Raw genomic sequence first — 15,772 nt, forward strand, 5'->3', positions numbered from 1 at the left:
GAAACAGGGCCAGCGTAAGGGTTTGAAGTGTCTTTATCACAACTGTAGAGTTGGGCAGACCCTGAAGGATAACTGAGGCCCAAGACTGGGGATTGAAGGCTGGCACTACCTGTTTGGACATCTGTTCTTCAGCTGTCTCAATTCACCTCTTGGTCCTTTATCTAGGGAGTTGTAGTCTAGATGGTGCTTAGAACTTGCTTCTTGGTTATTTAAAGGTCCTTTACCAAATCTACTTGATCATCCTGGGTAGCTGTGATTATGGAAATTATTTCTATACTAGAAACTATTCTGGAGAATAGAGCAGGAAAAGGGCATGTGTGTAGTCAGAGTCTATTTACCTGGAGTGCAAGAGGAGCCTCGTACCTTTTATTCCCTCCCTATTCTTAAATTTCTCATGAACCAGGCTAAGCATTCTGGTACTACACACTAGTGGTCCATTATGCTTAGTTCAGGCTCACCCCCAATAAACCTATACTGAGCAATCATCAAATTTTCCCTGTGCTCTGTTTGTGGTGCACATAGCAGGCTCCTCAAGCCTCTATTCAGAAGGAGGACTGTTGAGTGGCTTTAGACCTGCTAATTAGACATGTGGTTCTGTGGCTACAGCACAGAAGATATCACATGAGATAGGACAGGAGGGCAGATTAACACGTGAGTCAGACAGCCTCATCTGGTTGTGGTTATATTTCTTTGATCAGACTCTAGTGCTTACTGGTTTTTCCCTACTCCTTCCTACTGGAGGTGGGCTCTGCAGCCCCACACAGACTTCCCTGTAGCCTCTGGGACCCTTAGTTATCTTTCTCTGTCTATCTAATTGAACAGAAACTCCAACAACTGACATTGGCCCTTTGACCCTTGGATGTCCCTGCTGCCATTCAGCTCCCTTTCTCTCTACCAACTGCCCTGGCATTCTTGCAATGTCTACTTGGCTGGACAGGAGATTCTTTTTCTTAGCTGTTGCCTCTGTCTGGAAAGCCAGTTTGGCTGATTCCTTCCCCCTTCATGTTTATGTCAATGTCACCGCTAGGTGGCCCCTGATGGTTACTTACCTATTTTTTCTTTCTTTCTTTCTTTTCTTTTCTTTTTTTTTTTTTTATTGTGAAAATACCATACAGAGGAGTTTCAATTACATGGGCGAGATAATGAGTACATTTCTTATCAAGCATTGTTGCCTCCTCCTTTGTTTCCCCTTCCTATCCCTTCCCATATCCCCCCCCCATATCCCCCCCTCCCCGCCAAAGTTGTAAAGTTCATTTTTCGACATAACGACTTGTACATCTCATTGTTGCAATGGGTCCACCTGTATCCCTATTTAAACGATTTGTTTTTTCCCTTCCCCTCCACAAATTATACCAACATCAAATACATTGAAAATACGGATTATACCATGGCGGAAGGACATACAAAACAACAAAGAAATCATCTGATAAATATGTTAGAAACAATTGCAAAAAAGAAAAAAAAACATTTGAATACATCTCTTAGGGTTCATTTCCCTAACATCAACTTATCTGACCTTTTCTGCTTCACTCAGACATATACTAGTTATTGCAAATAAGGGAAACCATGGGCCTATGTTTCTTTGGGCCTGGCTTACTTCACTTCATATAATTTTTTTCCAAGTGTTTCCATGGTCACTTTCCTATTCTAACCTGCAAGAGGACTAGTATGCCATTCCCATGACATAAGTGGCTTCTTGCACCTGTGCACTCTCACTCTCTCACTCTATCATCACACATCCCAGTGCCCTTCCCCTTCTGACTTTCTGGCATGTTGTCCATCTTGCCAAATACTACATTGAGGGTTTACCATCTGCCCCTTCCCCATCCAGATCCACATCCATACAGGGATTTCTTGATTTGCTCACTGATGTATCCCAACACCTGGAGCAGTGACTGGCTCAGAGGAGACACTGGTAAGCTTTTGTGACTCAGTATGAATTCTGTGACACCACCTTCTGTGCATTGAAGCTGTGTCACTGTCATTCAGCAGCTGCATCTGGCTTAGGCAGGAAGACTGCCCAAGAGATGGGTCATCTGAGACATAAGGCCACCTGGCATTATTTTAAAACCCCACACTTAGTTTCAACAAATTTAAACTGATTCAATGTTTTGGCTTTACTTTGGAGTCCCAAGTTATTTCTTTTGCTTGAGGTTTCAGCAAGGATTTATTTCAGTATAACACAATAAAATATGGAACATTAGAAAGAAACATTTCCTGCTCCCCGTGCAAGAAACAGGAGCTAAATTTCATCAACTTATTGCTTTTTGTATGTGCCACTACTAGGACTTGAACTCAAGGCCTGAGCACTGTCTCTTAGCTTTTTTGTTCAAGGTTAGCTAGCACTATACCAATTGAGCCACAGCTCTACTTCTGGCTTTTTGGTGGTTAATGGGAGATCAGAATCTGATAGACTTTCTTCCCTGGGCTGGCTTTGAACTGCAATCTCAGATCTCAGCCTCCTAAGTAGATAGGATTACAGGTAATTGCCACCAATGCCTGGACAAGTTTTTTCTTGATGTGTTAAGCTCAAAACAAATTATGGCCATTTCTGAAACACTTGGGAGATCAATGTGATTGATGAATGTGGTTAGGCCAGTGTGACTTGCTTAGATCTCCTGTATGCAGCTTCCTTATATCCTCATTGCTCAACCTTTTCCTGTTTTAGAAGAAAAGTGAGAATTCCCACCTACCCCGAGTGTTTACCTGACCCACCCCAAGTGTATTCATTGCCCTCTGTGTGACACTCATCTCAGGATGGTTTCCATGCCAATTACTGAGCATAGGCTCCACATAAAAACATTTGAGTGGTCATCAAGAAATCTCACTGAGTAACAATGCTCCATAGGAAATGTACTCATTTTCTTACTCATGTAACTGTAACCCTCTGTACAGTATTTTTACAATAAAAACATTAAAAAAAGAAATCTCATGGAAATCTGGGCACTATTAGTTCACACCTGCAATACTAATTACTCAAAAGGTTGAGATCTGAGGATGGTGGTTCAAAGCCAGCCTAAGCACAAAAATCTATAAGGCTATTATCTCCAATTAACCACCACAAAGCTGGAAGTAGAGCTGTGGTTGAAGTGGTAGCATGCCAACCTTGAGCAAAATAGCTAAGAGACAGAGCCCAGACCCTGAATTCAAGCCTCAGTACTGGCACAAAAGTTCATTAAGATAACTTGTTTGAAAAATCCTCCTCTGCATTAGGAATTTGAAAAGGGGAAAGGTCAGAACTCTTCTGTCATCCTCCAAATGGGTTAGGGATTCCTTTCTTCTGCCTCAAAGTTGAAAAAATTTCCCTACTTCCTATCTCTGGAAGGAAGTAACAGGCTCCACAGCAAGCAGGACTCTCACTAGGCTCCCCTTTCATCAAGAAGGACATTTCCCCAGCATAAGGTTGACAAGGTACACTTGTCTGGCAGCTTTGCCTTACAGATATCAGTAACTTTCTAGGTTGGGGACAGGTGAAAAATAGCATGGAGTTTCTTGGCATCAGACAAAGGGTTATAACATGGAAATTTGTACTTTGTTTAAATCCACTTGAAACAGTTCTGGGGAGAAATTTGCCTTTACCTTCCATCTGGCCTTAATGTGCGCAGTTTATGGAATAGCAAGAACAGCCATGAACCTGTCCTCTCATTGGGCTGTCATTGTCCACAAAGGACGTCTGCATCTTTGTTGCATAGTGCAGAATATATTGTACTGGTTCTCAGAACATGCTAGGGAACAAGTGTGGGTGGCTTGGAGAGTGAGATAACATTCAGGAGCAGTTTGCTGTTTCTTGGCTCAACCCACATTTTTGTTTGCTGATCTGTGTACTTGGCTATGATGGTTCAACTGACACAGTCTTGGCCCATTGTGTCCCCTGGGCACAGATGACATTTGACTATTGCCCCTTCTGTTACCCAACCATGAGTGATTGTGCTTTCAGGAGATGTGTGTATTGGCTAGACATTGGTGACATGTGCCTGTAGTTCTACCATGCCGGAAGTAGAGATTAGAAGAAACTGTTTGTTTGCTTGTTTTTGTTTTTGTTTTTTTTTATTTTGTTGGTCGTAAGGCTTGAACTCAGGACCTGGGTATTATCCCTGAACTTTTTTTGTTCAAGGTTAGTGCTCTATCACTTTGAGGCATGGTGCCACTTCCAGTTTTCTGGCGGTTAGTTGCAGATAAGAGATGCATGAACTTTCCTGCCTGGGCTGGCTTTGAACCACGATCCTCAGATCTCAGCCTCCTGAGTAGCTAGGATTACAGGTATGAGCCACTGGCACCAGGCCATGAAACTGGGTTTTTAAGTCCTGAACAGACAAAATATTGTGGAAACTGCTGCTCAATAGAAAATGCTGGGCATGGAGATGCATTATCTGTCATCCCAAATACAATAGGAATGCCTAGCCAAAAAGCCAGACCCTACCTCAAAAATAACCAGAAAATAATGAAACTTACCAAATGTTGTTTGGAAAGGAGGAAAGAAGGAGAAGAACGGGAATATAGTGGAGGCAATAATTTGTTCCAAGTATACTGTGTCCATGTAGGAAATTTATCAGGAAATCCTCTTATATTATCTATATATGTTAGTTCAAAGATAAAATCATCACAAAATAATAAGAACAAAAAGGACTAAATGTATAGTTAAAGTAGTACAACACCTGCCCAGCCAGCATTAAGTCCTGAGTTCTAACCCTAGTTCCACCCTCCTCCATCATCCACAGAAGATGTTTGGGAAGGAACTTGAAGAGTACTTACTGTGAAACCTTCTCAGATAAAAGTCAAGATTTTTCCAAGAGTTAAACTGTACTAGGGTTCCAAGATTGCCTAAGAAGCAGTCTATGAAAAGTAGGGGTACAGAACTACAGTGTAGATAGGCTTGGGTTCTTTTTGGGTGTCATTGTGACTTCTGAAGAGAGAGACCATCTCATCTCAGAAAATTATGGGCATGTCTGATCTACTCTTGAGTAGTGGGTCCCTGTGTCTTGTCAATAAGAACTCTACAACTGAGGACTGAAGGAAAACCAGTGACTTTCTAAGCAGTGACAGGATCCTGACCCCAGAAGATTGTCTGACGGGAGCCAAGGTCAAAGATCTATAGGAAAGGATGCTAGGATGTTGGGAAAAGATATGGCCGAGTTCTCAGAAGGTCACCTCAGAACAACTTCTCATCAGTTGTATACATTCATCAGGCCAGAATATGGGGAGAGGGCAACAAACTCATAATGTCTGACCTTAGTATTGTGACAATATCATTCTGGAGATGATACACCAAAAACCTCAGACATTTTAAGCTCTGGAACACAGAGCAAAGATAGAGTAGACCTCTCTCTGGGATGCAGATCTTTTAACAGCTCAGAAACATCATACTGTGGACATTGACTCTAAAGTACTTCAGGGGCCTCCCAATGGAGGTCATAAACCTAAAATAGATCAATGATATACAAAATCCAGGGACCAACCCAAAAGAGCTCAGCTCCCAGGCTCTAAAACTTGAGACACATGGTACTCAATGGTTCACACAAATCTACTCCTCAGAAAGTTCAGCAAAGGAAGATAGAGACACAATAACAGGCCAGGGATATCAATTTGGGGGGGGGTCTCTTGTGGGTCTTGAACTCAGTTAGGCTTAGGCACTGTCCCTGAGATCCTTTTGCTCAAGGCTAGTCCTCTACCACTTTGAGTGACAGCTCCACTTTGGGTTTTCTAGTGGTTAATTGGATATAAAAGTCTCACAGACGGGGCTGGGAATATGGCCTAGTGGTAGAGTGCCTGCCTAGCATGCATGAAACCCTGGGTTCGATTCATCAGTACCACATATACAGAAAAAGCTGGAACTGCCACTGTGGCTCAAGTGGTAGAGTGCTAGCCTTGAGCAAAAGAAGATCAGGGACAGTGCCCAGGCCCTAAGTTCAAGCCCCAGGACTGGCAAAAAAAGTCTCACAGGCTTTCTGGCATGGCTTTGACCCATGATCCTCAGATCTAGGCCTCCTTAGTTACTACTGACTGGCACAAGAAAGAGAAAGAATGAAAAAAAGAAAAGAAAGGAAGAAAGAGGGAAGGAAGGTAGGAAAGTAGGAAGGAAGGAAGGGAGAGAGAGAGAGAGAGAGAGGATTTGGCAGATAAGGGATTTGTCCAGATTTCCACTAAGTATGCTAGAGCTGCTACTAGAATCTATTTTACTGTCTCAACCTGTTTTCTAAAAGCTGGTATTTCCAATGGCCAAATTATTTGTTAAAATCATAAATTATCAAGGAATCTGAAATATGTTAGTTTTTGTTAGAAGGCATAATCAAAATTAAGAAAATGCTCTCATACTTTTTTGTTTCCATAGAGCTTTGATTCAATTGGTTTGTGTGGTTTATTATGGTATAACTAAACCATATGGTTAATTATGAAAGATTTTTCAGGTTTTCACCTCTGTGTTCTGGTAGAAAATTAACCCGGTAAAAGAGAAATTCAGCTGAGATATGTGAGAGGAAAGTAGAGGAACAGAATCCATAAAGGCTAGCTTTCCCTTGCAGTAGAGAATTGGGGCAGATTCCATAAAGTCTAGCTTTCCCTTGCAGTAGAGAAGTGGGGAGGGGGGGGAGCTGGGAATGTGGCTTAGTAGTAGAGTGCTTGCCTAGCATATATGAAGCCCTGAGCTTAATTCCTCAGTACCACATAAACAGAAAAGGTTGAAAGAGGTGCTGTGGTTCATGTGGTATAGTACTAGGCTTGAGCAAAAGAATCTCAGGGACAGTGCCCAGGCCCTGAGTTCAAGCCCCAGGACTGACAAAAAAAAAAGAATATTTTTGGAGAAATACATTGGCAACTCAGATTATTATTATTGGCAAGTATTGTGGTTTGTGCTTGCTAGGCACAGTCTGGCTATTAGGCCAGCCTTCCAGCCCTTTTTTTACCCTGGTTATGTTAATGTAGGATTTTATGTTTTGCCAGTGTTAGACCTGGACCTGGACCTTAATCCTTCAATCCTATGCTTCTCATCATAGCTGGGATAACTCACACACCATCACGCACAATAGGTTAAGTGATGTGGAAAACTAGTTTTGTCCTAGAGGTCATGGAACCTTGACCTTCCTGATCTCAGCCTCCTAACTGCATTATTTTTAATATATTTTCAGAAGTAATTCATTGTATTAACAAGTGTAAGGTTGGATGCCGGTAGCTCACGCCTGTAATCTTAGCTACTGAAGGAGGCTGAGATCTGAGGATTGAGGTTAGAAGCCACCCGGGGCAGAAAAGTTCCTGTGAGACTCTTATCTCCAATTAACCACTCAAAACCCAGAAGTAGTGCTGTGGCTCAAAGTGGTAGAGCACTAGCCTTGAGGAAAAGAGTTCAGGGACAGAGCCCCGACCCTGAGTTCGAGCTCCACAATGAGCCAAAAAAACAAAACAAAACAAAACAAAAAACCACAAATGGGAACACTTTTACCTTACTTAGTGAATGTCAGGTGTCAGGCAGAATACTATTCCTCTTGTATTGATACTGACATACCAGAAGTAGTCTTGGTTTTCCACACCCAAAGCAGATATATTTTTTCCCTGATTTTTTTTCCAGTCGTGGGCTATGAACTTGGACCTCAGTTTTCTGCCCAAGGCTAGCACTCTATCACTTTGAGCCATAGCTCTGCTTCTAGTTTTCTGGTGGTTAGTTAGGGATAAGAGTCTCACAAACTATCCTGCCTGGGCTGGCTTAGAACTGAGTTCCTCAAATCTCAGCCTCCTGAGTAGCTAGTATTATAAGTATAAGTCACCAGCACCCAGTAAAAACAGATATCCTTTTTTTGCCAGTCCTAGGACTTGAACTCAGGGCCTGGGCACTGTCCTTGAGGTTCTTTTGCTTAAGACTTGTACTCTACCACTTGAGCCATATAGTACCACTTCTGACATTTTCTGTGTATGTGGTATTGAAGAATCAAACCCAGGGCTTCAAGCATGCTAGGCAAGCACTCTACCACTAAGCCACATTCCCAGCCTCCAAACCAGATATCTTAATGCTTACATATAACTACATTATTGCCCTATGCAGTAATGTATAAAGGTATTGACATTGTGGGCTGGGAAGGTGGCTAAGTGGTAGAATGCTTGCCTCGAATACACGAGGCCCTGGGTTCCATTCCTCAGCACCACATAAGCAGAAAAAGCCAGAGGTGGTGCTGTGGCTCAAGTGGTAGAGTGCTAGCCTTGAGCTGAAGTTCTGAGGGACAGCACCCAAGCCCTGTGTTCAGGCACCAGGACTGACAAAAAAAAATTTTTTTAAGATATTGACATTGTATAATGATATTGACAAGTATAAAGATATTGACATTGACCTGTTGCATACATTTCAGGGACTTTTTCTGGCTTTTGCTTTTTGTGGCTTTCATATGACTAGATGATTTTATTTTCATTGAGTTAGTTCTACTAGCAGTCTTTTCATTCAAAACCACTCTGGCAAAAGGTGAAAAGGACTTTTCCTAACCTACCTCTCCTGTTATTAAGTAATTAATTTTTTGGGGGGTCCGGTCGTGGGGCCTGAACTCTGGGCCTGGGCGCTGTCCCTTAGCTCTTCAGCTCAAGGCTAGTGCTCTACCACTTGAGCCACAGCACCACTTCTGGCTTTTTTCTTTTTTTGCTTATGTGGTGTTGAGGAATTGAACCCAGGGCCTCATGCACGCAAGGCAAGTGCTCTACCACTGAGCCACCTTCCCAGCCCCTGTTATTAATTTAATAATGACCTAATTCACTAATTTTTGTGTATATGTTGTGCTCACCATTCTTGACTTGGAAGTTGTTAGCCCAGAAGCCTCTTCCCTCATAGCTTAGCATGCTGTTTCCCTAGGCAACACTAGGCCTATGTAGTAAAGGCAGCAAATGATTAGCCCCTGAAAAATCATTTCCCTGAGAAAGCACCCCTTTGGGATAGCTATGACCATATAAGGCAGTGAGATCCCCCAAATCCTGGAGGTTACAAAAGGTCACCTGAGACAATAGCTGGCACTTCTCACTTCCTCTTCCATGTGAGAAGGGTCTTGTGGGCCCCTTTACAGGCAATAAACCTTTTCTTTGGTCTTTGTACCTGGATGTCCATGTGGTTTTCTGGCAAAGTCTTAACTCTTAACAGTTAAATGGAAATAAGCATATCATGAACTACCTTGCCTGCTGGCTTTGAAGCACACCCATCTGACTTTATGACAGTTTTTCCGGCTTCTGTTTCTGGCTTGATTCTCCATGGAGACTGAAATAAATGAAATTTATACTAACCTTAGGGAGTTACAATGACCCCCAACTAACTGTCAAAGTCTGAGAGGGTTTCCCAGTAAGTGGCTAAAGTGACTGTCACATATCTGTTAACACAGCTGACACTGAACTTGCTTGTAAGTCCAACTTCGACTCTATCTAGTAGAACCCAGAGGAATCACATCCTACTTTGGAAAATAAAATGGTTAGCACAAATGAATATATAGCTGGCCAGTAACTGGTGGCTCTTGCCTATAATCGTAGGTACGCGGGAGGCTGAGATCTGAGGATCAGTTTGAAGCCAGCCCAGGCTGGAAAATCTGTGAGACTTTATCTCCAATAAACTACTCAGAAAAATCTGAAAGTGTTGTTGTGGCTCAAGTGGTAGAGCTCTCGCCTTGAGCACAGGGAGGCTCAGGGACAGAGTCCAGGCCCTGAGTTCAAGTCCCAGGAGCAACAAAAAAGAAGCATAGCTGGCCTCCACACAAATAACAATGCTGAGCTGGGAATGTGGCTTAGCAGTAGAGTGTTTGCTTCACATGCATGAAGCCCTGGGTTCAATGCCCTCAGTATCACATAAACAGAAAAATCTGGAAGTGGAGCTGTGGCTCAAGTGGTAGAGTGTTTACTTGAGTTGAAGAGCTCAGGGACAGCACCCAGGCCCAGAGTTCAAGCCCCATGATGGACCAAAAAAAAAAAAAAAAAAAAGAAAGAAAGAAAGAAAGAAAGAAAGAAAGAAAGAAAGAAAGAAAGGAAATAACAATGCCCTCTAAGGGTCTTACAGAAAAATCAGACCTGCAAGAGACCAAGTAGCAGTAACACATGTTTATTTCGCTGGTTGGCCCAGTGGTGGAATCACACAGAGCATTTATAGGGTTACCTTAGGAGGATTGGGCTACCAGGACTGTGATGGTGGCTGAAGAACTCAAACTAAGGGGGAGGGTAGCTTAGGGAAGTGATGATTTTATTTGGGCAGTGCTCCATGCTCCTGGCCAGAAGTTTACCCTCCCAGAACTGGAGATGAGGCCTTAGGCAAGAATTTCACAGCAATTGCATTGATTACAATTTGTTTACAGAGTAGGAAGAAGATGATTAATCTTCACCCCAGGCAACAAGTGCTGTCAGTTACCATCTAGGGACTTTCCAAGCAGATCCCCCCCCCATGTGTCTCTCTCTTTCAGCTCTCTCCTTCCCTCCCTCTCTCTCCCTCTTGCCCCCCCCTCTGGAATTTACAAGGCAAGAGGTCTTGTTCCCATTTCATGTTTCTGTGTCTAGTGCCAGTCAAGCTCCTGAACACTGGAAGTATGGTAGAATGCCTGCCTTGCACGTGCTGGAATCTGGTTTCATCCTCAGTGTGCGCGCACACACACACACACACACACACACACACACACACACACACTGCAAAGAAAGAACAAGCTGGGTGCATGTAAGTGAAATCATGCAGTATCTTTTGTCTGTATGGTTTACTTCACTTAGTAGTATAAAGTTGACCAAGTTTATCCATGTAGTCCAAAACAACAAGATCCACATTTTTAGAGGACTAAGAAATATTGCATCTGTGTGTGTATGTGTATGCTACAATTGCTTTATTGACTAATCTGTCAAGGGATATTTCATTTTCTGTGGCGCAAGGGATCTTGTGACTGTGCCAACTGCTAGATCTAGAAGCCGGTCTCTTGGTTAGAAGTTACAAACACAGCCCTGCGCTGGTGGCTCATGCCTGTAATCCTAGCTACTCAGGAGGCTGAGATCTGAGGATGGTGGTTCAAAGCCAGCCCAGGGAGGAAAATCCACGAGACTCTTTTATCTCCAGTAAACCACTCAGAAAACCGGAAGTGGCACTGTGGCTCAAGTGGTAGAGTGCTAGCCTTGAGCTGAAGAGCTGAGGGACAGCACCCAGGCCCAGAGTTCAAGCCACACGACTGACAAAAAAAAAAAAAGAGGGTGGCTCAGTGGTAGAGCACTTGCCTTGCACGCTCGAGGCCCTGGGTTCGATTCCTCAGCACCACATAAGAAAAAAGCCGGAAGTGGCGCTGTGGCTCAAGTGGTAGAGTGCTAACCTTGAGCTGAAGAGCTGAGGGACAGTGCCCAGGCCCAGAGTTCAGGCCCCACGACGGGACTCAAAAAAAAAAAAAGAAAAAAGAAAAAAGAAGGGGCTGGGAAGGTGGGTCAGTGGTAGAACGCTTGCCTTGCATGCATGAGGTCCTGGGTTCGATTCCTCAGCACCACATAAGCAAAAAGAAAAAAAGCCAGAAGTGGCACTGTGGCTCAAGTGGTAGAGCGCTAGCCTTGAGCTGAAGAGCTGAGGGACAGCTCCCAGGCCCAGATTTCAGGCCCTACACAAACTGCATAGAAAAGAGTTGGAGAACTGGGTTTTTTAATATTGTGAGTATAGATTAATTTGAATTTATTAGGCACCATTTGACTCAACAAAAGGTATCATTTTGTAATGATTTTGAATATTATATTTCCTTTTTTTTTTTTGCTGGTCATGAGGCTTGAACTTGGGCCTGGGTGCTTTCCCTGCGCTCTTCAGCTCAAGGTGAGCACTCTACCACTTCAGCCACAGCGCCACTTCTGGTTTTCTAGTGGTTTATTGGAGATAAGAGTCTCATGGACTTTCCTGCCCAGGCTGTTTTTGAACTGAGATCCTCAGATCTCAGCCTCTTGAGTAGCTAGGATTGCAGGCATGAGCCACCAATGCTATTATAATGTGTTGTACACAGGAGTTACAATTACATAAGTCAGGTAATGAGTATATTTCTTTTTGGACAACGTCAACCCTCATATTGTTTTTTAAATTATCTTTAGTAGTAAAAAGGGGCTTCAATTCAACATGTCATTTTTCTGAATGCAATAATTTTGATCAATGTCATCTCTACCCCCTTTCAACTATTCCAACACCACAAACCCATGAGGTGGTTTCTGTTGCAATTTTTGCTAGCTGGGCAAATGTAAAAGGCCATGACATATACACTGAGCAGACATTTTGTCTTTACCTCTTGTTTTCTCTTTAAATTCATGTCAGTAAGTGACAGGTGAACCAAACTAAACAACGGAAAGGAAACCAAATGTAGCAAAGTTTGTCCAAATAGGGCTCGTTGACCACCGCAACATTAACCCTTACTGAGTCCTGTCCTTGAAACCATACCCAGACCAGCTGGAATTCCCTATCACAACAGGGGGACCATGCCATAAAGTCCCTTACCTGTCTCCCCAGTGCATGACTTCAGGAAGGGAAACTTAGGAGATCATTCTCCAAATGGGAGAGGTTATAACGGCAGCTGTTCAGCCAAGAGGGCTCTGAAGTCTCCAGTTGTGATCATAGGGTGATGCCTTAGAGGAAGGCAGTGAGTGTGACACAGGAGGCTGAGGTGAGTTGGGAGGAGCATGTCCAAGGGACAGGAACAATGGTAGAGGGTCTGTGCTAGTCACACCCCAAGAATTATTGTCCATTTGCAATCCCTACCCTAGATCTAGGCATTAGCAGATTTGGAAGAAAATTGTGGTAGCCAACCAGAAAGGATACTAGCAGTGATCTCAGGGCTCAGAATGACAACCCCAAACCTCCCAACTGTAGCCAAGAGCCAGCTACAGATTTCTGGTGAGGTTCCCATATTTAGTTGCTGTTGCTGAGGTTCTGAGGATGGACTATGGAAGGGTTCTTTCTTTTTCTTTTTTTCTTTTTTTGGTCGGTCATGGGGCTTGAACTCTGGGGCTTGGGCACTGTCCCTGTGCTCTTCAGCTCAAGTCGAGCCTCTACCGCTTGAGCCACACACAGTGCCACTTCCGGTTTTCTAGTGGTTTATTGGAGAGAAGAGTCTCACGGACTTTTTCTACCCGAGCTGGCTTTGAACCGTGATTCTCAGATTTCAGACTCCTGAGTAGCTAGGATTACAGGCGTGAGCCACCAGCGCCCGGCTGGAAGAGTTCTTTCTTAAAGGTACTTCTTCTGGTCCTTTTAGAGGTATTTGATGTGTCTTGTGGTTCTCCCCTTCACAAGAAACTCCACCACTGTGATAAAAGTGCCTTTTCTATCAAAGTTGATTGCTTCCTTACTGTCAATTGCTTTTCTTTTCTTTGTTTTTCCCAATCCTGGGGCTTGAACTCAGGGCCTGGGCACTGTCCCTGAGCCTCTCTGTGCGCAAGGCTAGCACTCTACCACTTGCACCACAGCGCCGCTTCTAGCTTTTTCTGTTTATATGGTACTGAGGAATCAAACCCAGGGCTTAGTGCATACTAGGCAAGCACTATGTCAATTGCTTTTTCTAACAAAGTAGATTGCTTTCATCTGTCAATCTTGTTAAGAATTCTTTTTCTGAAAAGTTCCTGCTTTGGCCTGGTGGATGGGCCCTTGTTGATTACATTTTAGTTACATCCTTTTGCTGATGCATTTAAATTAAGACATCCTGTTAGAAGCTCCTTGCATTTTTGTTAGGTCCTGTCAATTAAGACACTTTGTTTTGTAGATTGTGAACCTGAGCTAGGCCCATTTGAGGGACAAAGGGAGCAGACTGTCTACTCTGTGTACTTGTTTGCTAGCACCCTTCTGCAGAAGTAAACTTTTCCTTGCCCACCTCCTTTTGAGTTGGCATCCTTACTCCTATATCACACCTCAACATCCCTAGCCATTTCTAATATCACCCTTCATCTTTAGGCTCATCTATAGGAAAGAAGGCGATGAAATAGTATTAAATTTCCACCACCAGGACTAGCTCCCTGACCTTTCTGGTCGTTAGATGGCAGCATTGAGCCATCCAGCCAACCTGCAAAGCAGGTCATTCAAGGTGGGGTGTGATTTGATGAAGATTAAGAAGGGATCTTCAATTCACGTTTTAGTATTGCTAGACAGTAAAGCAAGGATTTTTAAAAAATTGTAACTTTAATTTACATAAAATAATCATAATGTGCTTTGGACGACTGTGTTCATTTAGGATAGATTAAGGGAAAAAGGCAAGGTAAACAGGAATTCACAAATACATTTAATGAATTCTATTATAAACAGAAGCACTATCTTCTTTGCTTTAATCCTTACTCTCCTTTAACAGCAGGAGTATTACTACAAGGAGAAGGAAAAGAACAAGAGCATCTTTCTCCATCTGACCTTGACTGCTGGCCTAAAATAATTTGTGCTCTGAAAACTGAGCAAGAACTTTATAAAGAAAGCATGTGGAAAGCTGGGCACTGGTGGCTCATGCTTGTAATCCTAGCTACTCAGAAGGCTGAGATCTGAGGGTCGTGGTTCAAAGCCAACCCAAGCAGGAAAGTCCGTGAAACTCTTATCTCCAATAAACCAGAAGTGGCGCTGTAGCTCAAGTGGTAGAGCGCTAGCCTTGAGCTGAGGAGCTGACGGACAGCACTCAGGCCCAGAGTTCAAGCCCCACAACCAACAACAACAAAAAAGAAAGCATGTGGAGTTGGAGATGAGGCTCAGTGGTAGAAAACTAGCCAATGAGCAAAAGCACCAAGTACTAAGTTTGACTCCTGGTCTCCAACCTAAAAAGAAAGAAAAAGTAAAAGAATGAGGCTGAAGGCATGGCTCAGTTGGTAGAGTGCTAGCCAATGAGCAAATGTGTCAGGTGTTGGGCTGCGAAGGTGGCTCAGTGGTAGAGCGTTTGCCTTGCATGCATGAGGCCCTGGGTTCGATTCCTCAGCACCACAAAAGCAAAAAGAAAAAAGCTGGAAGTGGCGCTGTGGCTCAAGTGGTAGAGCGCTAGCCTTGAGCTTGAACTGCTGAGGGACAGAGCCCAGGCCCAGAGCTCAGGCCCCACGACCGGACCCCCCCCCCAAAAAAAAGTGTCAGATGTTGAGTTCATGTCCTATTCTGAGACCTAAAAAGAAAAGGTATGGGGCGGGGGTTGGGGGCGGGGAGGAAGGCAGGCAGGCAGGCAGGCAGGCAGGAAGGAAGGAAGGAAAAGAAAGGTCATAAAGGAAGAAAGAGTGAAAAGAAGCCAGGCTCTGGTGGTTCATGCCTGTGATGCTGAGATCTGAGGATCATGGCTTGAAGCCAGCCTGGGCAGAAATGTCTATGAACTGCTTATCTCCAGCTACCCACTAGAAAACTGGAAGTGGTGCTGTAGCTCAAAGTGGTAGAGTACTTGCCTTGAGTGAAAAAGTTCTGGGACAGCACTCAAGCCCTGAGTTCAAGCCCCACAACTGAGAAAGAAAAGAGAAAAGAAGAAAGAAAAGGGAGAGAGAGAAAGAAGGAAGGAAGGAAAAAAAGAAAGAAACAAAAAGAAAGAAAAGAAAGAAAGAAAGAGAAAGACAGACATATATTATCTTGGGAAAGCAAATACTTGGGAAAATGACTCCTCCTGGCACAAAGAATTTCCCAACTATGGATATTTGTCTTGAAAATGCATGGCCAAATGCATCCTCTAAACATAATGCCCAAAGTTTAATGAGCAGTTCAGTCTTAAAGACCCTGAGCCCAAGTGATAAAAGTGTAACTAAATATACCAGCTGTGACTAAATATACCAGCTGTGAGAAAAAAGAAACACTTATCCTAGAATAACTTTAAGTCAAATGCTGCCTTTTATCATACATACC

This window comes from Dipodomys merriami, unplaced genomic scaffold (assembly GCF_024711535.1).
Source record: "Dipodomys merriami isolate MVZ:Mamm:240054 unplaced genomic scaffold, mDipMer1.0.p SCAF_3, whole genome shotgun sequence".
Lineage (NCBI taxonomy): Eukaryota > Metazoa > Chordata > Mammalia > Rodentia > Heteromyidae > Dipodomys > Dipodomys merriami.